We start from the raw sequence: 27,849 nt of genomic DNA, 5'->3' as shown, positions 1-27,849 counted from the left end.
GGTTGCTGTTTTTGCGTATTGAGCATTCACAAACAGGTCGACTTCTGGATCTCCCCATCTCGTGGTCAGAGACTGGAAGACCGCTTGATTCAGACACCACTCTCCCGGATGGACGTCTTTCCTGCTTAGGAAGTCCGCCTGGATGTGGTCTGACCCTTTGAGGTGTACCGCAGAGATGGATAATAGGTGCTTTTACACCCAGAGAAAAATACTTGTCACGGTCTTCAGGCTAAGTAGCAAAAATTCACCGCACACTCTAATGAAATAGTTTGCAACCAACATTGGAATTTTATTTTTGACAAACAGATAAGTGCCAAGTTACAAAAATTGGTCCAAAACCCAGTAAAATAGAAACACTCGACGTTTCGACCCTCCCGGGTCTTAATCATGGGGTTTACTAAAAGACAAAGAATAAGCAAATAAAAATCATGTACATATATACAAGAAAAACATACAGAAAAGAATCAATATAACAATAAAAAAGAAGAAATTATCGAGGTGCAAATGGCACAAATAGAGTTGCAACCAGGTCTAATACATTAGTCGATGTCTAGTTATATAACATAGAACCATATGTATAGGAAAAGGTAGGGAATAAGCCATAACCGAATCAACAAGTTTATAGGCATGCTTGAGTCCAAAATAGGGTATAAAATAAGCTATACGGTATCAACAAGTTTATGGGCATGCTTGAGTCCTAAATAGGGTAGACAATAGGCTATACGGTATCAACAAGTTTATGGGCATGCTTGAGTCCTAAATAGGGTAGAAAATAAGCTCTATGGTATCAACAAGTTTATGGGCATGTTAGAGTCCTAAATAGGGTAGAAAATAAGCTCTATGGTATCAACAAGTTTATGGGCATGCTAGAGTCCTAAATAGGGTAGAAAATAAGCTCTATGGTATCAACAAGTTTATGGGCATGCTTGAGTCCTAAATAGGGTAGACAATAAGCTATACGTATCAACAATTTTATGGGCATGCTAGAGTCCTAAATAGGGTAGAAAACAAGCTCTATGGTATCAACAAGTTTATGGGCATGACAGAGTCCTAAAGAGGTAGGTGTAGAAAATTAAAGACCTAGGAGGTTCAAATAATTAAGAGAACCAGGAAGAAAGGACAAGGGAAATACAAAAATAACATTTATATTGTAAATACCTTGGGTTCAAGAGGAATGGGAGCCAGGGTAAGCTTCCATGCTAAAGAATATGGTAGAGAGACATATTGTAAGAAAAAAGGGTCACAAATAAATATATAATACAGTACCTATGTAGTAAGGAATGTACCGGGTAATGGTAGGCTGTAAATAAATGGTCACCTGAGGAAAGGATAAAGGGGATTTAAATTAGCATTGATGAAGTCAGATGCCGTGTATACCTCTATGTGAAGTAAATATACCTTTGGAGGGATATGGAATATACCATGTAGTGATAGGTAATATGTTAGAGGTAACCTGAGGAAAGGATGGAAGAAATTTGTGGTTAGCTTATTTGAAGTTTTTAAAAAAAACAGGTGTGTCTCTATGATGATTGTATTTACCTTAAGAGGCTTGAAAAAGAGGCCCGGTAGAGTCCTATGCAGAAAAAGACGTTGCTTTTTGTGTGTAATATTTTTCATATCCGGTATGGTAAGATATGTATTGCTGCGCACTTATAGTCAGAGTAGTGCCAATCATAGGTGGCCAGCGGTGGACACTGCATCCTAGAGATGAAATATAAGGAGCTTAAATAAGTTCTATTTGGCTGTGAAAGTGGTAAGTGGCACACAGTGTGTGGAGAGCAAGTACCTGAGGCTGTAGGACCGTCCGGGATATGCTTGCGCCCTGCTCCCCTGGCCGGTGTGGAGTGAGAGCACATGTGGGAGGTATAAATAGGGAATTGTAGGCATTGCAATGCTGCATACTAATGAGTGCCATTACGGCATGCGCTGAGGAGTCGCTGGGTGACGGTGGGTTGTGAGCTGCCAATATCAGCTCGTACCAGTCTATCCCTGATGTTGGGGGCTCTTCTACTACACATCAGTGTAGGGGTGGTGAAGCATTCGATGCTAGGGTAGGCTTTAGAAAGAAGTGGCCAGTGTTTCCTGATAACAGAATGCACTTTGGGCATGAGGGGGTGGTGTGTACGAAAGGGACCCTTTCCTTTGCACTAAGTGGGGGTGGAGGGGGTTGTGGATTAAGAATAAGGGCCTTCTCCTGTTCTAGCAAGCGCTTAGGGTATCTCCTATCCCTAAATTTTTCTGTCATGTCCTCAAGGCGAATGGGGAGAATACTAGGGTCAGAGACTATTCTGGATACTCTTTTAAATTGGGATCTTGGGAGGCTGTTTTTGGTTGCTCTGGGATGACTACTGGAGTAATGAAGCAAGCTGTTGCAGTCAGTAGGTTTTGTGAACAAGTCAGTGGAAAGTTTACCCCTAGAGTCTTTCTGTACCATGGTATCTAGAAAGGAGATTTTGCTCATATTGTGGTCGATACTAAATTAAAGTTCAGGGTAGACAGAGTTCAGGTGTAGATGAAATCATTGAAGTAGTTCCAGTGATCCCATCCAAATGAGAAAGATATCATCTATATAGCGGTGGTAACATATAGTATGGTTGATAAATTGAGTCTCTGAGTAAATATAGTTCTCTTCGAAGAGGTTCATATACGCATTAGCGTAAGCCGGTGCGACGTTGGAACCCATCGCGGTCCCGCGTGTCTGAATATAGAATACGTCTTCGTAAAGAAAAAAGTTCTCATAGAGAACCAATTTGAGGAGTTCTAGGCAGAATTGTATGGACCTTGGTGACATGTTAGAAGTTTCTAGAAGTGCTTTTGTTGCTAGGATACCTTTCTCATGAGGAATTGATGTATATAAACTGTTCACATCAAGTGTTACTAATATACTGTCAGGTGGTACCGAATCATATTGTTTGATTAAGTCCAAGAAGTGTCCGGTATCCAAGAGAAAAGATTTAGTACAGTAGATCTGACCAAAGGTGTTAGAATTTTTTCTAAGAGAATTGAGAGGGGAGATAATATGGAGTCAGTGGATGCCACGATTCGTCTGCCCGGTGGATTAATGAGTGATTTATGAATTTTTGGAAGAATATAGAAGACAGGAGTGATTGGATGTTGATTAATGAGAAACGTAGCTGTCTTTTTGTCAATGGTATTGTTGTCAAGGGAGGTACTGATGAGATTTTGAATCTTGTTGTTAATGAGGGTAGTAGGGTCCCTGTGGACAATTTTGTAGGCTGTAGAATCAGATAGTTGTCTCTTGACCTCATTGGAATAAGCAGTACGGTCCATTACAACAATATCACCGCCTTTTAAAAGAATATCCAGAATAGTCTCTGACCCTAGTATTCTCCCCATTCGCCTTGAGGACACGACAGAAAAAAATTAGGGATAGGAGATACCCTAAGTGCTTGCTAGAACAGGAGAAGGCCCTTACTCTTAATCCACAACCCCCTCCACCCCCACTTAGTGCAAAGGAAAGGGTCCCTTTCATACACACTTACCACCCCCTCATGCCCAAAGTGCATTCCGTTATCAGGAAACACTGACCACTTCTTTCTAAAGCCTACCCTAACATCGAATGCTTCAGGAACGGAACGTACAGGTTGTTTTCTCATCAATCCTCCCAGTCAATGGCCATGGCATCAGAAGATGGAATAGGATACTAGAGGTGAACAACTGGCTACGACGGTGGTGCAGGCAGCAGGGGTTTGGATTCTTGGACCATGGCGTGAATTACCTCTACGATGGTCTTCTCGCAAGAGATGAGATACACCTCACAAAACCTGGGAAACACACATTCGCCAGAAGACTTGCCACACTCATCAGGAGGGCTTTAAACTAGAAGAAGAGGGGATGGGAGGAAAACAGCAGACAAGAACATGCAGCAGAAGGACAAACTAATCAAGGATACTAGATGTGGTAAAGAGTAGAGTTGAGCGAAACGGGTCGAAAAATTTCAAAAGTCGCCGACTTTTGGCAAAGTCGGGTTTCATGAAACGAAACCCGACCCTAGGATGAGGTCGGCCACGAGGTCGGCGACTTACGCTCCAAAGTCGCGTTTCAAAAGTTTGTTTTGCGCTCTTTTTCAGCCAATCAGGATCCAAGGACACTGTGGGCAACGTGATGACATAGGCAGGGGTCACCACCATCTTTCAGAAGGGCATGCAAGTGATTGGCTTGCTTTGGTGGGCGTCACAGGGGTTATAAAAGGGCGTGCACGCCGACCGCCATCTTACTTCTGCCGATCTTAGCATAGGGAGAGGTTGCTGATTCTGTAGGGAGAGCGTTAGGCAGGGAAGAAAAAAAAATTGCTTCTGCTGCTAGCGATTTTGCCTGTACAACACACCAGTCACTGTGTGTGCAGTGCAAGGGGAGGCTATATTGTGGTTGATCAGCGGTGTTGGTTGTTAGGCTGCCTTCTAAGGCTTCCTGACAGCTGCATTGCTGTTTACCCACTGCTCTGCAAACTGCTTTTTTAAAAGCAATCCCAATTTTTTTTTTTGTCCTGCTGAGGTACTGAGCGTGCATTTTTTCACACCATACAGCGTCAGTGGGCCTCACACAATCCAGAAGTGTCCAATGTCCACTAGTGTCTGCAGAAATTCAAAATCTCCCTTATCCTGTAGTCACTGTTTTCACACCTGTGCCATCGAGCCTGTGACATAGCGCTCTGATATTCAGTGGGCCTCACACAATCCAAAAGTGTCCAGTGTCCACTAGTGTCTGCAGAAATTCAAAATCTCCCTTATCCTGTAGTCCCTTTTTTCACACCTGTGCCATCGAGCCTGTGACATAGCGCTCTGATATTCAGTGGGCCTCACACAATCCAAAAGTGTCCAGTGTCCACTAGTGTCTGCAGAAATTCAAAATCTCCCTTATCCTGTAGTCACTGTTTTCACACCTGTGCCATCGAGCCTGTGACATAGCGCTCTGATATTCAGTGGGCCTCACACAATCCAAAAGTGTCCAGGGTCCACTAGTGTCTGCAGAAATTCAAAATCTCCCCTGTGCTATAGACACCTTGTACCTTGTTTTACATTACTATATAGTTTGTTGGATTTTGTATACATTTCTACAAAAAAATGAGGAAGGCTGGTGGAAGAGGCCGTGGAATTGGGCGGGGGTTGGCAGCTGGTAATGATGGTGTTGGTGGTGGATCTGATGGTAGTGGCAAGAGAAAAATAGGACCGAATGCAGGAGGTGTTGAGCCTGCGTCATCGTCTGGCTCCATAAGGCTTCGAAGGCTTAGTTTTCTGGGAGTTGGCAAACCGCTTTTAAAGCCAGAGCATCAGGAAAAAGTTTTGTCTTACATTGCTGACTCAGCCTCCAGCTCTATCGCCTCCTCTTCTGAAGTTGTAAAAAGTAAAAGCACTGAGTCGTCATTGGAGGCTCATGTTCATGAACCACACCTTTCCTTGTGTCCTTCACCCCAACCAAGATTGAAGGATGACGCAGGCCATACTACTGATTACTCCATGGAGCTGTTTTCACATACCATGCCTGGATTATCAAGTGAAATGGTGAATTACCCAGGCCAAGATGAAACTGACATGGAGTGCACTGATGCACAGCCGCTGATAGATGATTCTGCTGGTACATTCACTCAGAGCACTACATTGTCCTCGCATTGTACAGAGCCAGATTCTGACCCTGATGAGACTCAGGTGCCCCTTCCCGCACACTATACCACCATACACGGTGACTCAGAGGAAGGTGCACATGACATTGAAGAGGAGGTGATGGATGACCCAGTTGTTGACCCAGATTGGCATCCATTGGGGGAAGAGGGTGCTGCTTCCAATAGCTCAGATGAGGAGGAGCATCCACAGCAGACATCGACATCGCAACAGCTGTTATCTGGCAGGCCCGGAGCACTCCAAAGACAGGTTCCAAAAATCAAAAGAGTTGCTGGACAGCTTGTCCAGACGGTCAAAAGATCACAGCGTGCTAGGCCGCAAAATGTCTGCCAAAGTAGGAAGAGTGCAGTGTGGCACTTTTTTGAACAAAATCCTCATGATCAGGCCAAGGTTATCTGTAAGAAGTGCGCAAAGACCTTTAGCCGAGGGAAAAATCTGAAAAATTTGAATACCAGTTGCATGCTTAGACATTTAACCAGCATGCACTTGCAAGCGTGGACACAACACCAAACCTCAAGTGCCACATGTGCAACTGATCACAAAGAAGGTAGTCAACAACACTACATTGTTTCCCCCACTGTAAGCCCACCGGTTAGCACAGCAGCAAATGTTGAGGTGTCGTTGCAAGGCCACAGCAGTCAGGGAATCCCACTGTTATATCAACGAAATACTGAATCTAGGCCATCAGAAAGGACACCAACTCCATCACCATCATCAACCCTCTCTCAGTCCGCCCTGTCCACCGCTACTTCCACCATATGCAGCTCTCAAGTCCAGCTCACCCTCCCAGACACTATGAGTAGGTCAAGAAAGTACTCAGTCTCTCATCCGCGTACACTGGGTTTGAACGCCCACATTGCCAAACTAATCTCATTTGAGATGATGCCCTATCGGTTGGTGGAAAGCGCAGCTTTCCGCGAACTCATGGCCTATGCAGTACCACGCTATGACCTACCCAGTCGCCACTTCTTCTCTCGCAAAGCCATCCCAGCCCTCCACCATCATGTAAAAGACCGTATTGTCCATGCACTCAAGCAGTCAGTGAGCGGAAAGGTGCACCTCACAACTGATGCATGGTCCAGTCGGCATGGCCAGGGCCGTTACGTGTCCATCACTGCGCACTGGGTTAATGTGGTGGATGCAGGGTCCACAGGGGACAGCGGTGGTGGGACAGTGCTGCCTAGCCCACGGTAAAGGAAACAGTTGGCTGTAGGCGTTCGACCCTCCTCCTCCTCCTCCAGAAGCGAAAGCTCGTCCACAGAGCGCAGTCGTACGAGCACTCCATCTGCAGCTGCCACTGTTGCACACGAGGTGTCCCCCTATTGAGCAGCTAGTGGAAAGCGTCAGCAGGCTGTGTTGCAGATGATGTGTTTGGGCGACAGACACACCGCCGAGGTGCTGGCCGAGTACTTGAAGCGACAAACTGAGTCATGGCTGGGCAGTGTACATCTTGAGGCAGGCAAGGTACTTAGTGATAACGGCCGTAATTTTGTGGCAGCCATAGCCCTTTCAAAACTCAGCCACATACCTTGCTTGGCTCACACCTTGAACCTGGTGGTGCAGTGCTTCCTCAAAAATTATCCGGAGTTAACAGCCCTGCTCCAGAAGGTGCGAAGACTGTGCGCGCACATCCGCCGGTCGCCTGTACACTCCGTTCGTATGCAGAAGCTGCAGCGATTGCTCCACCTTCCCAACCACCGCCTCATTATCGACATTGCAACAAGGTGGAACTCCACCCTGCACATGGTGGAGCGGCTGTGCGAGCAGAGGCAGGCCATAATGCATTTGTGGGAGGATACACGGCCAGGCACTTTGAGAGCAGACATGGAGTTGACAGGTGTGCAGTGGTCGAAGCTGAAAGACCTCTGTAAAGTCCTTCAGTGTTTTGAGGAATGCACATGGTTGGTAAGCGCAGACAACGCCATCCTAAGCATGAGCATCCCACTTATGCGTCTGCTCATGCAAACTTTGACGCACCTTAAGGAGCAGGCGTCTGCAGCCAATGTTGATGAGGAGGAAGAGGAGGAGGGAATCCTTGATGACATTCAGCCATTGTCTGCTCAGGGACCTCTCCTGGACGAGGTGGAGGAAGAAGAGGAGGAGGAGGATGATGATGGGGATGATTACTTAGGGGAGGAGGATGCATCTCGTGGGGCAAGTGAAAATGTTGGCATGGCAAGGTCTGGTACAGGGTTTGTGCGTGACTGGAGGGATGTGGATTTGCCAGAAAGTGCTCCTCCACCCAGCACTTGCAGTGCATCATTGACACCGGGAACATTGGCCCACATGTCAGATTATGCCTTGCAGATTCTAAAAAGGGACCCCCGCATTGCCAAAATGATGAACGATGACGACTACTGGTTGGCCAGCATCCTGGATCCACGCTATAAAGGCAAATTACAAAACATCATGCCACAGGAGAACCTTGACCTAATATTGGCTAATAAACAAGCAACTCTGGTAAATCGGTTGCTTGAGGCATTCCCAGCACACAGCAGCGGTGATGGTTCTCACACGAGCCGTACGGGCCGCGGGCAGCTTGGCAGAGGTGTTCATGGTGCACACAGCAGAAGTGGCGTTGGAGACAGGGGTTTCATGACAATGTTGTGGACTGATTTTTCAAGTACCGCTCACACAACTGGTAATACTGCATCGATGGAAAGTGACAGGAGACAGCAGTTGTCAACTATGGTTACAAACTACTTTTCCTCCCATATCGATGTTCTCCCACACAGGTCATTCCCCTTTGACTATTGGGCCGCTAAACTGGACACCTGGCCTGAATTGGCACAATATGCCTTACAGGAGCTCGCTTGCCCAGCTGCAAGTGTGCTATCGGAAAGAGTCTTCAGTGCAGCTGGATCAATCCGGACAGAAAAAAGGACCCGTCTGTCAACCCAAAATGTGGATGATCTAACCTTCATTAAAATGAACCATGCATGGGTTTCCAAGGATTTTGTCCCACCTTCCCCTGATGACACATAGGGTGACAGAAAAATGGCTTGCTTTGGTCCACCTCTTCCTGGGACTTCACCTATTTCGCCTTTTGCATCAGCTGAATGTCCAACATCAACATATGCCACTTTCTAAAACTCCCTAACTGTGCTGCCCCCCCCCATGGCCGGGGTCACCACCTAGCGCACAACACCGTGCGAGTGCCGTTGCCCTGGACAGGTGGGTAGGCCGACTCTTGGGCGCGGGCACTGGCACAGGGTCCCTCATAGTGCAATCAAGTGTCTCTGACGGTGGTGGTGCACACCCGCCGTCAGACACACCGCCGTACTATGAGGGGCCCAGTGCCAGTACAGACGTCCACGAGTGGGCCCCCCTTGCTTGGGCAGGGCCCCAGCATTTGCAATCTTTACCTCTCCCTGCTCCTCCGCTGTGTAGTCTGGGCCGTCAAATCCATACTGGGCCTGACACCGTCTGAGCCTGCCTCCTGATGTATAGACATATTTTGAATGTGTACGCTATACATACATGTTATCCGGGGATACGGTACCCTTTCTCACCTTTGTGCAATCACGTGCAAGCCATACTGGGCCTAACACCGTCTGAGCCTGCCTCCTGATGTATAGACATATTTTGAATGTGTACGCTATCCATACATGTTATCCGGGGATACGGTACCCTTTCTCACCTTTGTGCAATCACGTGCAAGCCATACTGGGCCTAACACCATCTGAGCCTGCCTCCTGATGTATATAGACATATATTTTGAATGTGTACACTATCCATACATGTTATCCGGGGATACAGTACCCTTTCTCACCTTTGTGCAATCACGTGCAAGCCATACTGGGCCTAACACCGTCTGAGCCTGCCTCCTGATGTATATAGACATATATTTTGAATGTGTACGCTATCCATACATGTTATCCGGGGATACGGTACCCTTTCTCACCTTTGTGCAATCTCGTGCAAGCCATACTGGGCCTAACACCGTCTGAGCCTGCCTCCTGATGTATAGACATATATTTTGAATGTGTACGCTATCCATACATGTTATCCGGGGATACGGTACCCTTTCTCACCTTTGTGCAATCACGTGTAATCCATACTGGGTGTGAGAACGGCTGGCGAGCTGTTAAGCAAGCTACAGCACCTGTGGTTTGCACACGTAAGTTTTTCATTTTTTCAGGAATGACGGTTAGGCCTAATTCCGGAACTGCGGTTGACCTGCACTTACTGGGAAATCATCGTTCGCGGGTAATAATTGTAATAATCAGTGATCCCCATCACTAACGTTGTTCAGCGGGTAATCTGCACCTGTAAGCGACAAACGTTCGCCTTTTCAGTGTAGCGCACATGCAGCCACGGACATGTAAGGGCATGACACACCAGTTATTGGCCAATCTCATGTGCCAGAGCCTCACGTGTCCCTCTAGTAAGCCGGACTCGGACCGCGGGGCATGACGGAGTCTCGTTCGTTAATGGAATTAAGCTTGCAATGTGTGCATCTGTTCTGTAGCTGGCATGGTTGAGGTTTCCCAGGTGGAGTCGAATTTAACCGTAGGCTCCACTCCTGGTGGTGCCCTTCTGGACATTCCTTTAAGGTTCAGCTTTGCAACCATACTGCCCACGTAAAACAAACACTTTGCCTTCATGAACGCTGTTTGGAGGGTCATGACTCGTGGGAATAACGCCGCCCAATCAGTTAACCTGCTAGAGAGATCCTTCGTTGCTCCCAAGAATGACATCACACTCCCTAGGAGGAAGGTAATGCCACTGTGGCGACCGTACTCCTGGGGGCGACACAAGTGCACTGATGCCCAGCCACTGCTCGATGAATCTGCTGGTACATTGACCCAGACCACTACATTCCCCTCGCACGCTACACGGCCTGAATCTGACCCTGATGAAACTCAGGTTACCCTTCCCATATACAGTTCCATCTTACACGGTGACAAAGAGGAAGCTGCAGATGAAAGTGCAGGTTCGGCCCACCCGCCATCAGACACACCACCGTACTATCAGGGGCCCTGTGCCAGTGCCGTCGCCAACGAGTGGGCCCCCCTGCTTGCTCAGGATCACAGCACTTGCAAGGTTGAAATACTGTGCAGTGAGATGGAAGATGGGGACGACGAGGAGTCCAGACTAGTACAGGGATTCCCTAGCGAGGAGACTTATTTGATTGTTTTCAATGTTGGGACAGCAATTTTTGGGGAGCACTATACTCTGGAGAATGATAGATGGGGCCCACCATACACTGGAACATTCCAAAGGTGGACATCAGACACTGGAGCAGCATTTACAGGGCCCATTATACACTAGAGCATTAGAAATGGGGCCCATTATGTTTGGAGCATTATTTGGGCCCATAAGACAGTGGAGCTTCATCCATGGGGACCAACATATACTGTAGCATTATGTGGAGCTCATCATATACTGTTTCAAAATTATATGGGACCAATGATTCTGTATGGAAAAATAGATGGGCCTCGTCATGAGATGTAAAAAGTGAAGTATTTTTCATTGTACTATACCGCTATTTCTCTGCCGTATCGGAGCATGATGAGTTGTGGTATGTGTTAAAGGGGCGCTCTTTCGCCCAGGGCACATGAAAACCTGGAGCCAGCCCTACCCCCCCACAACTTTAGCAAAATAACCCCCATTTTTCAGTGCGTAACTTGTATTATGAAGTTAATTAAGGTTGACAAGCTTAAGGAAGAAGAATTGATGCTTTTGGCATTCAAATGGGCACTGTAGGTGTGTTTCCTGTCCTCCTCTCACTGCCGACTTTTATTCCCCATTGACTTACATTGGGTTTCGTGTTTCGGGACGACCCCGACTTTTCCCTATAATCGGCCGATCTTGCTCGACCCGACTTTTGGTAAAGTCGGGTTTCACGAAACGAAACTCGACCCTAAAAAAACAAAAGTCGCTCAACTCTAGTAAAGAGGACCCAAGACAGGGTACTCAGAAGGAAGCTAAGAAAAATGAAGCAAAACTTCTTTCCTGCATGCTGACCAACGCAAGAAGCCTGACCAATAGGATTGAAGATCTGGAGTTGGTAATGTATGTGGAAAAATATGACATAGTAGGAATAACTGAGACATGGTTAGATGACAGCTATGACTGGGCGCCTAACTTGCAATGATATGATTTGTTTGGGAGGGATCGTAAAAAAAGGAAAGGGGGTGGAGTCTGTCTATATATAAAGTCCACTTTAAAGCCCACACTAAGAGAAGATATACAAGATGGAAATGAAGAGGTGGAGTCTCTATGGGTGGAGATACAAGGAGAGAAAAGTAATAAAATCCTCATGGGGTTTGTTATAAGCCACCAAATATAACAGAAACCACTGAAAATGTATTATTGAAACAAATAGACAAAGCAGCAAATCACAATGAGGTGATTATTATGGGGGACTTCAACTACCCCGACAGACTGGGAAACTGAAACCTGCGTATCTCAGAAAGGAAACCAATTTCTGTCAGTAACCAAGGATAATTATCTGTCACAACTTGTGCAGGGCCCAACTAGAGGGACAGCCCTTCTGGACTTAATTTTAAGCAACAGGCCAGATAGAATAACAGAAGTATGAGTCGATGCTCACCTAGGGAACAGTGATCACAATATAATACAATTCCACTTGTCCTTCAGTAAGGTGCCCTGGAAGGGGGTTACAAAAACGCTGAATTTCAGGAAAGCAAAGTTTGATCAGCTTAGAGAGGACCTTCGCCAAATTGATTGGGACAATGTCCTCAAAAATAGGAGCACAGAAAATAAATGGGAAATATTTAAATCAGTTTTACACACCCACTGCAAGCTAGCCATACCGTACAGAAATAAAAGGGCTAGGAACAGGAGAACACCGATGTGGCTAAATATCGATGTAAAAAGGGCAATAAATAACAAGAACAAGGCATTTAGGAAGCTAAAACAAGAAGGCAATGAAGCATTAAAAAGTTATAGAGAAAAAAATAAAATGTGTAAAAAACAAATACATTTAGCAAAAGTGGAAACTGAGAGACTCATTGCTAAGGAAAGTAAAACAAACCCCAAACTATTCTTTAATTATATAAACAGTAAAAAGATTAAAATTGATGATGTCGGCCCTTTAAAGAACAATGAGGGTGAAATCATAGAGAGCGATGTGGGAAAAGCAAATGTTTTAAATTCTTTTTTCTCAACAGTGTTCACACATGAAAAGGATTTGCCAGGGGAAATGCAGAGTGATAATGTAAACTCCCCTTTAAGTATTACCTGCCTAACCCAGGAAGAAGTGCAGAACCGCCTTAGTAAGATTAAAATTGACAAATCACCAGGCCCTGATGGCATTCACCCTCAGGTACTAAGGGAGTTAAGTAATGTGATAGACAGGCCTCTATTCCTTATATTTAAAGACTCTATAGAAACAGGGTCTGTTCCTTTTGATTGGCAGTAAGCAAATGTGGTACCAATATTCAAAAAGGGGTGTAAAAGGGAACCTGGAAACTATAGGCCGGTAAGCTTAACATCTGTTGTGGGTAAAATTTTTGAAGGGTTTCTAAGGGATACAATTATGGAATATCTCAATGTTAATAAATGTTTAACTCCATATAAACATGGATTTATGAAGGATCGCTCCTGTCAAACTAACCTGATCAGCTTCTATGAGGATGTAAGCTCTCAAATGGACCAAGGAGAATCATTGGATGTCATTTATCTCGACTTCTCTAAAGCATTTGACACTGTCCCACATAAAAGATTGGTAAGAAAGATGAGAAAGCTTGGGCTAGGGGAAAATGTGTGTAGATGGGTAGGTAGCTGGCTTACTGATAGAAAACAAAGAGTGGTTATTAATGGTGCATACTCAGATTGGGCCAGGGTTACTAGTGGGGTACCACAGGGTTCTGTATTAGGCCCTCTACTATTTAATATATTTATTAATGATCTAGTGGATGGCTTACACAGTAAAATATCAGTATTTCCAGATGATACAAAACTATGTAAGGTAGTTAACACAAAGGAGGACAGTTTGCAACTACAGACAGATTTGAGTAAATTGGAGAATTGGGCTGAAAAATGGCAAATGAGGTTTAACACAGATAAGTGTAAGGTTACGCACATGGGAAGGAGAAACAGATGCTATAATTACTTACTAAATGGGAAACTGCTGGGGAAATCAGACATGGAAAAAGACTTAGGCATCTTAGTCAATAAGAAGCTAAATTGGAGTGCCCAGTGTCAGGCAGCTGCCACCAAAGCAAATAGGGTCATGGGATGCATTAGAAGAGGTCTGGGGACACGAGATGAAAACATAATTCTCCCTCTGTACAAATCACTCATCAGACCACACTTGGAGTATTGTGTGCAATTTTGGACGCCGATGCTCAAGAAAGACATTACTGAACTTGAAAGGGTTCAAAGGCGGGCTACTAAAATGATAAATGGAGTTGGTTCACAACAATACCCAGAAAGATTATCAAAATTAGGTCTATTTACTCTAGAAAAGAGAAGACTTAGGGGAGACTTAATATATGTACAAGTATATCAGAGGGCAATACAGAGATCTCTCCAATGAACTGTTTGTACCAAGGACTGTGACAAGAACAAGGGGGCATTCTCTTCGTTTGGAGGAAAGACAATTTCTGCACCAGCATAGAAGAGGGTTCTTCACGGTAAGAGCAGTGAGGCTCTGGAATTCTCTTCCTGAGGAAGTGGTGATGGCCAACTCACTGAATGAATTTAAGAAAGGAATGGATGCTTTTCTTGTGAGTAACAGTATAGAAGGTTACGAATAACAGAATATTATAGGTAGATGGTTGACCCAGCTTACGGGAAGGAATTTTTTTCCCTATGGAGAAAATTGGCTTCTACTCTGTGGGTTTTTTGCCTTCCCCAGGATCAACAATGCAGAACAGCTGCACTAAAAATAAGCTGAACTAGATGGACATAAGGTCTTCCTTCAGCCTTCAGAACTATGTTACCACCCCTACACTGATGTGTAGTAGAAGAGCCCCCAACATCAGGGATAGACTGGTACGAGCTGATATTGGCAGCTCACAACCCACTGTCACCCAGCGACTCCTCAGCGCATGCCATAATGGCACCTTCCCCTGCCTTAATTGCACATCATGCTCAAATATCATTAAATCCGACTGTGTCACACACCCTAGAACTGGAAAATCCTACCATATATGTGGCTTCCATACGTGCGACTCTAATTTTGTCGTTTACGTAATAAAATGCCCATGTGGCCTCCTATACGTGGGGGAAACAACGCGACACGTGAAAGATCGTATTGCAAGCCACAAATCCACGATACGTTGTGGCAAAACATGGTTGCCTCTACCAGACCATTTTGTAGCAAATAAACATACCGTGGCACAACTTAAATACCAAGTTATTGAGCATGTACCCAGACCAAGAAGGGGTGGGAGCCATATTAAATTACTTAAGGCAAGAGAATCATTTTGGATCCACAGATTGGATACCTTGGCTCCTAAAGGCCTTAACGTGAGATCATTTGGCTACTTTAAACTGTAACTAATTACTCTTTATTTATTCTCCACAGACGCACTGACACTACATTCTAATTGTGAGTCCATTAGCCCCATTCAATAGTCTGTTTCATCATCCCTCTATTCACCACCCGTCCTCATTACATTTGAACAAACCAGTGGTTACAATAGCCCTGTTACTATGGCCTGCTTCATACCCGCCCCTTTCCATGTGGTTACACTCAGCCACTCTGCACTCATTAGTATGCAGCATTGCCATGCCTACAATTCCCTATTTATACCTCCCACATGTGCTCTCACTCCACACCAGCCAGAGGAGCAGGGCGCAAGCATATCTCGGATGGTCCTACAGCCTCAGGTACTTTCTCTCCACACACTGTGTGCCACTTACCACTTTCACAGCCAAATAGAACTTATTTAAGCTCCTTATATTTCATCTCTAGGACGCAGTGTCCACCGCTGGCCACCTATGATTGGCACTACTCTGACTATAAGTGCGCAGCAATACATATCTTATCATACCGGATACGAAAAATATTACACACAAAAAGCAACGTCTTTTTCTGCATAGGACTCTACCGGGCCTCTTTTTCAAGCCTCTTAAGGTAAATACAATCATCATAGAGACACACCTGTTTTTTTTTGTTTTTGTTTTTTTTTTTTAAAACTTCAAATAAGCTAACCACAAATTTCCTCCATCCTTTCCTCAGGTTACCTCTAACCTATTACTACATGGTATACTCCATATCCCTCCAAAGGTATATTTACTTCACATAGAGGTATACACGGCATCTGACTTCATCAAAGCTAATTTAAATCCCCTTTATCCTTTCCTCAGGTGACCATTTATTTACAGCCTACCATCACCCGATACATTCCTTACTACATAGGTACTGTAATATATATTTGTGACCCTTTTCTTACAATATGTCTACCATATTCCTTAGCATGGAAGCTTATATACGGCTATTCTCTAACTCTGGCTCCCATTCCTCTTGAACCCAAGGTATTTACAATATAAATGTTATTTTTGCATTTCCCTTGTCCTTGCTTCCTGGTTCTCTTAATTAATTGAACCTCCTAGGTCTTTTATTTCCTACACCTACCTCTTTATGACTCTAGCATGCCCATAACTTGTTGACACCATACAGCTTATTTTCTACCCTCTTTAGGACTCTAGCATGCCCATAAACTTGTTGACACCATATAGCTTATTTTCTACCCTATTTAGGACTCAAGCATGCCCATAAACTTGTTGATTCGGTTATGGCTTATTCCCTACCTTTTCCTATACATATGGTTCTATGTTATATAACTAGACATCGACTAATGTACTAGACATGGTTGCAACTCTATTTGTGCCATTTGCACCTCGATAATTTCTTCTTTTTTATTGTTATATTGATTCTTTTCTGTATGTTTTTCTTGTATATATGTACATGATTTTTATTTGCTTATTCTTTGTCTTTTAGTAAACCCCATGATTAAGACCCGGGAGGGTCGAAACGTCAGGTGTTTCTATTTTACTGGGTTTTGGACCAATTTTTGTAATTTGGCACTTATCTGTTTGTCAAAAATAAAATTCCACTGTTGGTTGCAAACCATTTCATTAGAGAGTGCGGTGAATTTTTGCTACTTATTTCAGGGACCACCATGGTCCGTTCTGCCAGCACCTCGCTTCTACAATGACCTTGAGTGCACACCAATACCTACTCTACGGTCTTCAGGCTGGCATATTTCGTACCCCCTGGTGTCTGAGGTATGCTACCGTGGTTACGTTGTCGGAGTAGATCTGAACGTGATGGTTCTGGATAAGGGATGACGCGGCCTTTAGTGCTTCATCCACTACAGTCAGTTCCCTTAGATTTGACGATCCTGCTCTTATGCTCTGGGGGACCATCGTCCCTGGAAGTAAGACTTCCCCACCACGGCTCCCCAACCTCTCAGACTGGCATCGGTACAAAGTATTTTTAGGGGGAGCTGGTCCCAGCTTATTCCCCGCTTCAGGTTTCAGTAATTCAGCCACCACAAGAGGGCTGATTTTACGTGTCCTGGAAGTGGAATCCTTTTTGACAAATTGCTTTGATACTTCTGGGAGTTTACCAGGATGTATGATTGATTGGAGGATTCATGTATGTGCCTGTGCCCAGGACACCGCCTGAATACATGATGTCAGGGACCCCAGGATAGACATGGTGTCCCTCAAAGTCGGTGCTCTTTGTTCTCTGAACCGTGTAATTCTCTGACAAAGGTCTAATTGATGTTCCTCGGGAAGAAAGGATGTCCTTTTTTCCGAGTCCAGGAGGATCCTCAGGAATTTTTTCCTTGGGGACGGATGAAGGTCCAACATCTGGAGATTCGGGATCCAACCTAGGGATTTGATCTGCAGAGTTTTTGATACGTCCTGGTTCAGTCGGGATATCGATGGATCGACAATAAGCAGGTCGTCTAAATATGGAACAATGCATATTCTCTGAAGACGGATAAGAATGACTGCTTCCCTCATAATTTTTGTAAATGCTCTTGGTGCTGGGGATATGCCAAATGGGAGGGCATTGAACTGGAGATGGCTGATCACCTGGTCGTGGGGGACCGCGAACCTCAGTAACTTCCTGTGATCCGGATGGATTGGGACATGGTAATAAGCGTCCCTTAGGTCTATCGTAGCCATCAACCAGCCTTGCCCAAAAAGAGGGATCGCCGATTTTACTGACTCCATCTAGAACCTATGGTATCTGATGAAATGATTCAGGGGTTTCAGGTTTATGATAAGCCTGTACTTTCCGGCTCCAGGAATAGGTGGGAGTAATGTCCTCTGCCTATTTCTTATTGAGGTACGTATGAGACTACTCCTTCCCGTAACAGATCTTGTATTTGGAGTAGAATCTTCTGGAGACTTGGGGACAGTATAGGGGTGACTCTTAGACAGTGAGGAGGTTGTTTGAACTCCAATTTCAGCCCAAATTGAATAGTGTGCCGGATCCACTGGTTCGAGGTCGTGGACTGCCATTGGGCAAAAAACTGAGTGAGTCGACCCCTCACCGGGGAGTCACTGTTTGTCCGGGGGCTGCTGTTGCTGAGGGACAAGGATGTTCTTCCCTCTACCCCCCTTTGGGTAGCTCCATCATCCCGTCTTGCCTTTCCCTCTGAACTCCTTTTGGGAGGACTGCTCTCGTGGGTGGATGAAAAAACCGTCTCCTGGCGATTCTTTGCTCGGGAAGCAATTTCTTTTGTCCGACGCCTTCTCGAGGATGTCGTCTAAGACTGGCCCAAACACGTGGTGCCCCTGGAAGGGGATGGCACAGAGTTTTGTCTTAGAGGTGATGTCACCTCCCTATGACTTCAGCCAGAGGGCCCTTCTAGCCGAATTAGAAAGGACTAAGGACCTTGCTGCTACCCACACCGTCTCTCCCGAGGCATCGGCTAAAAAGCCCGTTGCTTTTGGAGGAGGCAAAGGGAATCTAAGATTTCTTCTCTGGGAGTACCCCCCGAGAGGTGTTCCTCTAATGTACGAAGCCAGAAGAATAAGGATCTGGTGACCTCCTCCTCAACCCCCATGGTATTTCTCACCATGGACACCAGCTCCTCCATATCCTCAGAAGAGAAGTATTATTTTTTTGTGTCGGGTTTGGAGGTGGATGTGGAGCCCTTTTTCCCCAAATGTCCTCAGACCCTGAGGTACAGACTTCTGAATCTGAATCGGTCTCCATAGGTGCCATTTTCCTTTTTTGGGAGAGGGCCCAGGGTTACTGGGGTCTGGGCACATGCCGCCATGGAGGTCTGAACCTCCTGCTTAATGAGAGTTTTTATGCTGTCAAACAGGGAGGGCTGTTCGGTGCACAGGATGTCCTACGTACAAGGTTGGCATAGCTTCTTTTTATAATCAGAGGGAAGCCTGGCACCACCTGTGACGGACAGCGCGGCCGATGCCACCAATACGTCACGATCCCACCACTGACATGGGTTTGTCAGTGGAAGGAGGGATGTGACACACTGCCGGCACACGGCTGTCACAGGCGCAGTGGGGGCTTATCTTAATTATCCCACCATGTGACAAAACACAACAAGCTAATCTTGTTCTAACAATTTACCGCAGGGGAGTATTTTGGATGCCCACCACTGCTAACAACCTTCCAAGAACTGCAGAGATTTATGCATATCCCACTTTCTCAGTTCCACTTTGGAACTCGCAGCTCTCCGGCGCCCCTCTAAGGCTGGTTTCACATTAGCGCTTTTGTGCGCAGCGCATCGTGCGCACCCGTGCGCATGCGCACTGCGCACCTATATTTAACATGACGTGCGCATGGTCTTGCGCATACTTGCGTTTTCGTGCGCATGCGTTTTTTTGTCTTTTGCGCCAGGCGCGCCAGACGCAACATGTTGCATTTTTGGTTCCGCCCTGTCTCGTCAAAAAAACGCATGCGCACGCTTGTGCACGGAATGCGCAAAAACACCACATTGGAGCCTATGGGAACGCATGCGTGCGCATGGTCTTGCGCACGCTTGCGTTTTTTTGCGCATGCGTTTTTGAGTTAAACAAGTCTAGAATGTTCTCTAGACAATGGAAAAAACGTCACACTTAAAAACGCATGCGCATAAAAAACGCCAACGCATGCAAAAAACGCATGTAAAACGCAAACAACGCTGCGTTTTTTTTACACATCAGCGTGCGCATGACGTTAAAAAAACGCGCGTTTGTTTTGCGTTTTTCTTTGCGTTTTTTATGCGCCCGATGCGCTGCGCAAAAAAACGCTAATGTGAAACTAGCCTTACCATCAGGTCAGTCAGGGAACTGCACCTAGGATAATTAGTCGTCGGACGGGTTGCTTGTTTTGCATGGCCAATTAGACTACTGCAGTAAGGGAATTATCAATGCTGTGGCCTCAACCACTCATTCAGCAATATAAGACCCTTCTGGACTGCCAACTAGCCTAACCAACCGCACACACCACGCTGCCACCAGCTACGCTTTACTTAATCAAAGAGTTAATTAAGAGGGTCCGTGGCAAACCCCCAAATCAGTAGCAATTAAAAAAAGGCACATAGTTCGTTTCTTAGAGCATGAAGGCAGACTGATAAATTGTTTATAATTTATTCCCAAAAATGTGGGCAGTGATTATACAGATAAAAGTTGCTATAAAGTTGAGACATTAAATATGCACAATGCAGTATAAAAAAAAAGGATTAAAAACAGAGATTAACACTTACATTTGCTTGGTTGGTATTAGGCATCCCATGTGGCTGGGGGCAATGGGCCGCTTAGCCAGACGTCCCCACTCATCTGGGGTTCTTGTCAGCACGGACTCTGCAGGTCCAACTGACTGGAATTTGGTAGGGAATACCTTATAGCCTAGGGTCTGTGAGTTCACGAAATGGGCGGTCTGATGAGGTCCAACCCCCCTTTCTCTAAGTTATGATTTGGCTACAAAACTTAGAATAACTATCTCTAAACGAGAAAAGCCCGTATCAACACACATAGGGTATCATTGTTTGTAATTTACCAAATAGAATCCAACAACACCAAGCATGCCATAATTAAGACACTCCACTTGGGAGCAATCCATATCTCAGTTTCTGGAGGGATTAGGTTCATGAAAACTAGGGATTGGTAAGCTGGTTTCGTTGCCTATGCAGTGATGTGAGTTTTATATCTCGGTCCATATGGTTTTTGCTATATGCTTCTTTTAATACTTCCCGGATTGATCCCAGCACATGTCTAGAGAACAAAAGACTTCCTTTCCTGGCTGTGCTGGGGAGGGGGAAGGCTTCGAGAGGAAATGCCCGGTATCCTGTTACCAGCAGGCAGAGGGGGGGAGGTAAGGGGAATGCTGCAGCTAGATGACAAGATAATTTTCTCAGCAGAGTGAAAGGGGAGATTTCTAGCATGTTACAGAAAACATACTTTACAGACATTTTACATTACACCACCGATACCACACTTGCGGCTGGGTTTTCTTGGGGCAGAGGCCTTTTCTTCCTGCAAGGAGAAGGCTTACTCAGACCCGTGCCACCAAAGCTTGACAGTTAGAGGACCGCCCTGCTACTCACAGTAGGAGGGGGAACGCTGGGCAGATGCAGCTCTTGAGAGTTTGTCACCAATTCATGTCAGCACCAGTCACCGTACAGACACACTGTGCTTACCTGGAGTCTGTGGCCCAATTATATGGGCGTTGCAGCGTTTGTTTCATGCCCCTCCTTCCTCCTGGTCCATGGGGAGGAACCTGCGGCCAGACCCCGGCTGCCATTGCCTCCCCCAAGGCGCCCAACGCGTGATCTCCATCCTGGAAATGCCAGATGACGCAAACCGGAAGTGTGCGGTGACGTCACTTCCGGTCAGAAGCCCCGCCCCCTCCGACGAGCACGGACCCGGTGTTGGCAGCGTGGGAGGAAGCCAGGGAGCTTCCAGGAGGACCCCGGCTGCACTGTACCACCCCGCTTTACCCCGGAGGGCACGGGAGTCGGACAAAGTCCCAAGTCGCACCTGGAGATGGAGACGGGAGCAGCGATATGGAGGAGAGGCGAGCCCCCCCGACCTCAGCTGCCAGCGTGTAAGCTTCTAGGAGCTCCGCTCACCGGCCACGGCAGCCCCTCTGTAACCTCTTCATGCCCCACTGGGGGACAGGAAAAACACTGGAGGTGGCAGGAAGGGGAGGGTTATTTAACCTCTTTGTGTTTCCTATCCCCCATGAGGGCAGGGGAGACATCCTCCAAGGTGACTGTCGTGGAAGGTGACTGGAGAAATATTGATTTCTGAACTCTTCCTGAGTTAAAACATTAGTATTGTTGTATCTAAATGATTATGTACTTGTTTTCTTTGCATTATTTGATGTCTGAAAGCACTGTTTATTTGTTTTAATTTTGATCATTTCTCCTTTTCAGAAAAAAAAAAAAAACGTATTGCTTGGAAATTCAGAGACATGTCAGAAGTTTGTAGACTAAAAGAGTAATTTACATTTTACTCAAAAAATACCTGTCAGGAACACCGCACTGCACTTGCTCACTGAGCCAGTGCGCGTGTCCGGAGTACAAAAACAGTGCTCAAAGATACCTGTGGAGCGGGGCAGTAGCAGTGACGATGCATGCTTCAGACTATCAGGACCTGAAGCACGTGACTGCTGGGGACGTGACCTAAGCTCCACAGAGCTAGGAGCTGCAGGGAAATTCCTAGAAAGGTAGCTATGGGATCAAGTTACCAAGGGGCACAGACAGGGACGCAAACCAGATCAAGCCAAGTCAAAGCACGAGATAGCAGGACAGTACCAAAGGGTTAGACAGAGCGAATAGTCTGGACGTAGCAATAGATCAGAAAACCAGAACGGGCAATGGACGGTACAATAGGGACAAACTGTAACGGAGTAACAATGAGGGGACAGACCGGGTCATACATGGGAATCAAACAAGCAATGCAGTATACACGCACACCAGGGGGGTCAGACACACAGCCAGAATAACAGTATAGCTGACAGGGAATCCTAGTCTGGAGTGAGTATAAATACCCCTCCCAGATCCAAAGAGAGGCCGGCAAAAGTTAACACTGTGAGAACAGGATATTAACCCCTTCACCTCCAAGGGTGGTTTGCAATTTCATGACCGGGCCAATTTTTACAATTCTGACCACTGTACCTTTATGAGGTCATATCTCTGGAACGCTTCCATGGATCCCGGTGATTCTGACATTGTTTTCTCGTGACATATTGTACTTCATGTTAGTGATAAAATTTCATTCAAATAACTTGCGTTTATTTGTGAGAAAAACGGAAATTTGGCGAAAATTTTGAAAATTTTGCAATTTTCCAACTTTGAATTTTTATGCCCTTAAATCACAGAGATATGGCACCCAAAAAACTTGATAACTAACATTTCCCACATGTTTACTTTACATCAGCACAATTTTGGAACCAAAATTTTTTTTGTTAGGAAGTTATAAGGGTTAAAAGTTGACCAGCGATTTCTCATTTTTACAACACCATTTTATTTTTACGGACCACATCACATTTGAAGCCACTTTGAGGGGTCTATATGATAGAAAATACCCAAAAATGACACCATTCTAATGTACCTAAACAGTGGAAACCCCCTACAAGTGACCCTATTTTGGAAACTAGACCCCCCAAGGAACTTATCTAGATATGTGGTGAGAACTTTGAACCCACAAGGGCTTTACAGAAGTTTATAACGTACAGCGGTACAATTAAAAAATCATATTTTTTCCACAAAAATGATCTTTTCACCCCAATTTTTATTTTCCCAAGGGTAACAGGACCCTAAAAGTTATTGTGCAATTTGTCCTGAGTATGCTGATACCCCACATGTGGGGGTAAACCACTATTTGGGCGCATGGCAGAGCTCGGAAGGGAAGCAGCGCCATTTGACGTTTTTGGCTGGAATTGAGATCGGACATCATGTCGCGATTGGAAAACCCCTGATGTACCAAAACAGTGGAAACCCCCCACAAATGACACCATTTTGTAAACTAGACCCCCCAAGGAACTTATCTAGATGTGTGGTGAGAACTTTGAACCCCCCAGTGCTTCACAGAAGTTTATAACGCCCGGGCGTGAAAATAAAAAATTTGTATTTTTTCCACAAACATGATCTTTTAGTCACCATTTTTTTATTTTCCCAAGGGTACCAGGAGAAATTGGACCCTAAAAGTTGTTGTCCAATTTGTCCTGAGTATGCTGATACCCCATATGTGGGAGAAAACTACTGTATGGGCACACGTCGGGGCTCGGAAGGGAAGTAGTGACGTTTTGGAATGCAGACTTTGATGGAATGGTCTGCGGGTGTCATGTTGCCTTTGGAGAGCCCCTGATGTACCTAAACTATTGAAACTCCCCACAAGTGACCCCATTTTGGACACTAGACCCCCACGGAACTTATCTAAATGTGTGGTGAGCACTTTGAACCCCAAAGTGCTTCACAGAAGTTTATAACGCTCGGACGTGAAAATAAAAAAAATCATTTTTTTCCACAAAAATGATATTTTTGCTCCCAATTTTTTATTTTCCTAAGGGTAACAGGAGAAATTGGACCCCAAAAATTGTTTTGCAATTTGTCCTGAGTAGGCTGATACCCTACATGTGGGGGTAAAACACTGTTTGGGCGCATGTCAGAGCTTGGAAGGGAAGGAGCACCATTTGACTTTTTCAACTCAGAATTGGCTGTAATTGAAATCAGACGCCATGTTGCATTTGGAGAGCCCCTGATGTGTCCAAACAGTGGAAACCCCCAATTCTAACTCCAACCCGAACCCCAACACACCCCTAACCCTAATCTCAGCCCTAACCCTAGCCGTAATGGAAAAAAGGAAATAAATACATTTTTTTTATTTTACTATTTTTCTCTAACTAAGGGGGTGATAACGGGGGGTTTGATTTACTATTTATGGCGGTTTTTATGTTTGGCGGCTGTCGCACGCTAAAAGACGCTTTTTATTGTAAAAATAGTTTTTGCATCACCACATATTGAGAGCTATAATTTTTCCGTATTTTGACCCACTGAGTCATGTGAGGTCTTATTTTTTGCGGGACGAGTTGACGTTTTTATTGGTACCATTTTCGGGCACGTGACTTTTTTTATCGCTTTTTATTCCGATTTTTGGGACGCAGAATGAACAAAAACCAGCGTTTCATGAATTTCTTTTGGGGGGGTGCGTTTACACCGTTCCGCGTGCGGTAAAATTGATAAAGCAGTTTTATTCTACGGGTCAGTACGGTTACAGCGATACCTCATTTAGGTTGTTTTTTTATGTTTTGTCGGTTTTATGCAATGAAAACTATTTTATATAAAAAATAATTATTTTTGCATCGCTTTATTCTGCAAGCTATAACTTTTTTATTTTTTCGCTGATGATGCTGTGTGGCGGCTCGTTTTTTGCGGGACAAGATGACGTTTTCAGCGGTACCATGGATATTTTTATGCGTCTTTTTGATCGCGCGTTATTACACTTTTTGTTTGGCGGTATGATAAATCATTATTTTTTGCTTCTATTATTTTTTAAGGGGTTCGCTAAAGGGTTTAACTAATGGGACAGTTTTATAGGGCGGGTCGTTACGGACGCGGCGATACCTAATATGTGTACTTTTATTGTTTGTTTTTATTTTCAAAAAATGGATTTGGGAGAATTTTTTTTTTTTTGTATTTATTTGGCGATTTTTTTAAAATTATTTTAACACTTTTTTTTAAATTTTTTTTTACTTTTTTTAAATAGTCCCAGGTGGGACATCACTGTTCTGTGACAGATTGCTGATCTGTCACATCAGAGATCACTGTGACAGATCAGCGATCTGACACAGGCAGTGCACAAGGCTTCCTCATGCCTGCGCTTTGCAGGCACTGAGGAAGCCAGCTTCCTGCAGGCCCCCGCCGCCATCTTGGATTCGGGGGCCTGCAGGAAAGGAGCCCCCGGCAGCAGCGCTGCACATTGCGCTGCCGTGGGGGGGGATCAGGGAAGCACGGAGGGAGCCCCCTCCCTGCCGATGCTTCCCTTTAACCCCCGGTACACCGCAATCATGTTTGTTCGCGGTGTGCAAGGGGTTAACGTGTCGGGGGCGGTCCGTGACTGCCCCTGACACATTGTGCCGGGTGTCAGCTGTGATAATCAGCTGACACCCGGCCGCGATCAGCAGCGCTCACCACGTGGGCGCCGCTGATCGCGGTAGACGTACTATCCAGTCCATGGGCATAGGGTCACGTGGACGGGATAGTACGTCTGATATCAGGAAGGGGTTAACCATGTCCTAACCATGACAATACCTATATAGAGAAAAATGAGACAAATTGAACATTTGGAAGTAGTCTCAATTTTTGCCAGCGCTGTAAAGGGGCGGTGACATCATCACTATATAAGGTGGCGGTGACATCACTAGAGGCAGGTAGCAGTGGTAGGTGGTATATATAGGGGCAGGGAGCAGAGGAGGTGGTATATATAGGGGCAGGTAGCAGAGGTAGGTGGTATATAGAGGTAGATTCAGTGGTAGGTGGTATAAGGGCAGGCAGCAGAGGTAGGTTCAGTGGTAGGTTATATATATATAGAAGCAGGTAGTGGAAGGTGGTTTATAGGGACAGGTAGCAGTGGAAGGTGGTATATATAGGGGCAGGTAGCTGTGGTAGGTGGTATATATAGGGGAAGTTAGCAGTGGTAGGTGGTATATATAGGGGCAGTTAGCAGTGGTAGGTGGTATATATAGAGGCAGGTAGGAGAGGTAGGTGGTATACACAGGCAGGCAGCTGTGGTAGGTGGTATATATAGGGGCAGGCAGCTGTGGTAGGTGGTATATAGAGGCAGGATTCAGTGGTAGGTGGTATATATAGGGGCAGGCAGCTGTGGTAGGTGGTATATAGAGGCAGGATTCAGTGGTAGGTGGTATATATAGGGGCAGGTAGCAGTGGTGGTGGTATATCTAGGGGCAGGTAGCAGTGGTGGTGGTATATCTAGGGGCAGGTAGCAGTGGAAGGTGGTATATGCAAGGGTAGGTAGCAGTGGAAAGTGGTATATATAGGGGCAGGTAGCAGTGATAGGTGCATAAGAAAAAACAAACATTTACTTACCTTCTCTCCTCTCCCAGGAAGTGCTGAATCCTGTTCAGGGCAGAGCAGTCTGAGGATCTCCCTGCTGTGCTCTCAACAGGTCGGCAGTGAGTGGTGATCACACCCTGTACTGGAATACTAATTACAGGCTGCGATCACTGCTCCCCGCTGCAGATGCTTACCCACTCTTCCCTGCAGCTCCTGTTATTGCACACAGTGTACGTGATGACGGGAAAATAAAGTGTACAGCATAAGTTGTGGGCTACAACAAAACGGCCACGATCTCCCACAGCTGTGACCTGGGCAGCCCAGTGGGCGTGCCCAGGTCACAGCTGAGAGGCAGGAGCAACCTCAATGTAAGAGATGCGGTCGGAGTCCAACTGCAATCTCTTATGCCCATGGCTGCCGTAAATTGAGGAGTGCAAGGGTCGTGCCCCGATACTTATGCCCACACTAATGAAAAAGGCAGCCTCCAGTGGAAAAAGGTAAAAGTTAATAACTAAAAAACTATTAAAGTAGTTCATTTAATTTTGTATAAAAAAAATTATAGAATCAATAATTAATAAAGAAAACATAAAATCACGGCACCTTCCCTTTAAGGACTGTCCACCTCTCTGTCATTGGTAACAATGTGTACCATGACCGCTGGGTTTTCCCCAATCCCACGCAGCAATTGGCCTATCCGATCCGCAATATGTCGATCCCGAGGACCTGGCAGACAACATACTGTTGGGCATTCACGGTCTCGGCAGATAACCCTGCCTGTCTAATTATAGAGTTCCCTTACCACCATCTGTCTGGCCTTTGCTGCTTTCGCAATTCCCTCCATCCTTCAGCAGTTGTTTTCCTGGTTGCAATGTCCTGCTGCAGTGATCCCAGTCCTGGGCTTGCATTCCTAATATAGCCAAACAGGCATGTTTACTAGGTTGTGCCAGATCAGGACTGGGCTCCCTGGCACTTACCCCTCCTTGTAACATTTCCCAAGCTGCATTCTTCTCTGTCCTGATCTTCCCCACCTCCACCCTGCTCCATATTATTGACCCCAGCCAGTACAAGCTGTGAGCTCTAAGCTCCTCTCCAGGTTTGCAATGCTTCTGAGTGTTGCCAGCTGCACATTTAGATCCATTACCTGGGATTCCCAACATGTAACTCGCTGGCACAGTGCAGACATATTCACCCTCAAACGGCTGTGCAAGGCATGCATACATCTTACAAGATGTACACCTGGT

The 27,849-nt window shown here is 45.6% G+C and overlaps 1 long non-coding RNA gene across 1 annotated transcript; it reads right to left on the bottom strand.

The window, feature by feature from the left end:
- Nucleotides 1-265: 265 nt before the first annotated feature.
- LOC141098718 (uncharacterized) lies at nt 266-27,600 on the bottom strand. Its single transcript, XR_012234326.1, has 6 exons — nt 26,642-27,600; nt 1,540-1,701; nt 1,399-1,453; nt 1,287-1,318; nt 1,159-1,199; nt 266-397 (listed from the first exon to the last, which is right to left on the bottom strand). It is a non-coding gene; the product is annotated as an uncharacterized lncRNA (long non-coding RNA).
- Nucleotides 27,601-27,849: the final 249 nt, after the last annotated feature.

This window comes from Dendrobates tinctorius, unplaced genomic scaffold (genome assembly GCF_039654945.1).
Source record: "Dendrobates tinctorius isolate UK_male_01 unplaced genomic scaffold, ASM3965494v1 ptg000094l, whole genome shotgun sequence".
Lineage (NCBI taxonomy): Eukaryota > Metazoa > Chordata > Amphibia > Anura > Dendrobatidae > Dendrobates > Dendrobates tinctorius.
This window is presented reverse-complemented; position numbering and strand designations above follow the sequence as displayed.